General features: G+C 49.3%; 1 protein-coding gene across 1 annotated transcript in view; it reads right to left on the reverse strand.

Moving 5' to 3' along the window:
- Positions 1-470: 470 nt before the first annotated feature.
- The window catches only part of LOC107125887 (mid1-interacting protein 1-B-like), a 5,454-nt gene continuing 3,289 nt past the window's right edge, over positions 471-2,635 (reverse strand). Inside the window, exon 2 of the mRNA XM_015429348.1 lies at positions 471-745. The gene's annotated coding sequence lies outside the window, so the exon portion shown is untranslated. The remainder of the gene's footprint in view (positions 746-2,635) is intronic.

Genomic DNA, 2,635 nt, shown 5'->3' on the forward strand with positions numbered 1-2,635 from the left:
CACGTTGCTTCTGCTTTGGATTGTCTAGGCAGCATCCACTGAAGGAGGCATGCGCGGTGGGGTTTTTTAAAAAAACTTTTTGCGCATGCACATAGGTGTGATATTGTGGACTTATTTATCCACGCATGCACAGAATCAAGATTTTAAAAAAATGGCGCCCATTTGCGCTGTAACGATCAGACCGGGACAAGTCCGCAATTGGCCTGTCAGAACTGAAAACTCCTTTTTAGTACGGCTCTGAAGTGTGGCAAAACGGGATGCTCATGGAAGACGGACGTTTCCCAGATCTTCAAGTCTGGACATTAGATTTAAATCCATGAGGCACTCGTGCCTCGCACGGATCTAAAGAGCCGTCTGAACACGCCCTGACACTTTAACCATTGCACCAAACTAGTTGCCTTCACTGCAGGCAGAAGAAGGGACTAAAGCAAAACCAGAACATTATGTTCATAATTCATTTTGTTCACAGCACTTTATTGACAGAGAGCATCCGTGCTCAAAGTAATATAAAATGGTCATCTGCAAGAAGTCTGCAAATATTAGAAAGCAGTTGCGGTGCGATTAGCAGAGCAGGTGCAGACCATTTTGGGTCAGAGATATAAATAATAAGTTACACTTAAAATATTATAATATTTTTGGTGGTCTTCCTGCTGTTGCAATGTGCTGGCAGTCCCCTAGAGGGCGTTTTGGCACACGGATGGAAATTGTCTCTATGCAGCCTCCAGACAGGAATGGTTGAAATTACCTGCGGAATAAATGAGACAACATCACTTTCAGCCCTGTTTCACAGGTGCCAAGTTAGTTTAGACAGAGAGAGAGTGTCTAGTTCTTGTGAAGCTGACCCACAATCCTGTCCAGTCTGAAATCTTAAGATCACTAAATATAAAGGAGATGGAGCCCAGCTGGTGGACCTCCTGATGACTCCTGGGTTTTGGCCACAGGGTGTTGGACCAGGTGGGCCATTGGCCTGATCCAACATGGCTTCTCTTATGTTCTTATGACTCCAGTGGTGGACCTCCTGATGGCACCTGGGGTTTGGCCCTTGTGTGACACAGAGTGTTGGACTGGATGGGCCATTGGCCTGATCCAACATGGCTCCTCTTATGTTATTATGGCCCAGCTGGTGGACCTCCTGATGGCACCTGGGTATTGGCCACAGGGTGTTGGACTAGGTGGGCCATTGGCCTGATCCAACATGGCTTCTCTTATGTTCTTCTGGCCCCACTGGTGGACCTCCTGATGGCACCCGGGTTTTGGCTCCTCAGCCTAACCTACCTCACAGGGTTGTTGTGAGGGTAGAACAGGGAGAGGAGAACAGTGTAAGCCACTATGAGTTCCCGCTGAGGAGAATGGCAGGGTACAAATGTAGTTAATAAATAAATATTGAAATAAATGTTGTTAATCTGAAGGTGCCACAGGACTTAAAAAAAAAAAAGTTGTAAGGGCAGACTAAAACAGCTGCCCCTTTCTCCCCTTCCCGTAAAGGAATACAGACCAGCTCGTTCCTGTGACAGGAATGGAGAGAAATTATGTGAGTTTCCTCAGCATTTCACAGCCGGCTTCAAGTCCGGGGAGCACCTTAGAGACCAACAACATTTTTTTGGGGGGGTGGGGGTATGAGCTTTTGAGTCAAAGTTCCCTTCATCAGATAGGAGGGCTGCCTGGTCCCACTGAGGGAGGATAGGGGAGGTAGGGTTGCCAGCTCCAGGTTGGGAAACTCCTTGAGATTTGAGGACGGAGCCCGGGGAGGACAGGGACCTCAGTTGGGGTACCGTGCCAGAGAGACCACCCTCCAAAGCATCGATTTCCTCCAGGGGAACTGTAGTCTGGAGATGAGCTGTAATGGAGGAGGAGGAGGAGGTGGTGGTGGTGGTAGGTGGGGCTGAGAGAGCTCTTTCGAGGGCTGTCCTTGAGAGAACAGCTCTGAGAGAACTTGTGACTGACCCAAGGTCACACCAGCAGCTGCATGTGGAGGAGGAGGAGATTGGATTTATACCCCGCCCTTCACTACCCAAAGGTGTCTCAGAGCGGCTTTACAAACTCCTTTCCCTTCCCCTCCCCACAACAGACAGTCTGTGAGGTAGGTGGAGCTGAGAGAGCTCTGACAGAAACTGCTCTTTTTCAAGAACAGCTCTTATCAGAACTACGGCAGAGGGCAGGGAATCATAGAAGACGAAGAGGAGGAGGAGATTGGATTTATACCCCGCCCTTCACTTGGAGTCTCAGAGCAGCTTACAAACTCCCTTCCCCTCCTCACAACAGACACCCTGTGAGGTAGGTGGGGCTGAGAGAGCTCTCGACAGAAACTGCTCTTTTTCAAGGACAGCTCTGACAGAACTATGGCTTGCCCAAGGTCATCCAGCAGGTGCAAGTGGAGGAGCGGGGAATCAAACCTGGTTCTCCCAGATTAGAGTCCATGGCGCACTTAACCACTACACCAAACTGGAGGAGGAGATTGAATTTATACCCTGCCCTTCACTACCTGAAGGAGGCTCAGAGCGGCTGATAATTTCCTTTCCCTTCCCCTCCGCACAACAGACACCCTGTGAGCAGTGTTCCCTCTAAGCTGAGTTAGTGTTAGCTGGCTCACAGTTTTTTAGCCTCCAGCTCACAGATTTTTGTCTTAGCTCAGGAA

This window comes from Gekko japonicus, unplaced genomic scaffold (assembly GCF_001447785.1).
Source record: "Gekko japonicus isolate JY-2015 unplaced genomic scaffold, Gekko_japonicus_V1.1 scaffold7539, whole genome shotgun sequence".
Lineage (NCBI taxonomy): Eukaryota > Metazoa > Chordata > Lepidosauria > Squamata > Gekkonidae > Gekko > Gekko japonicus.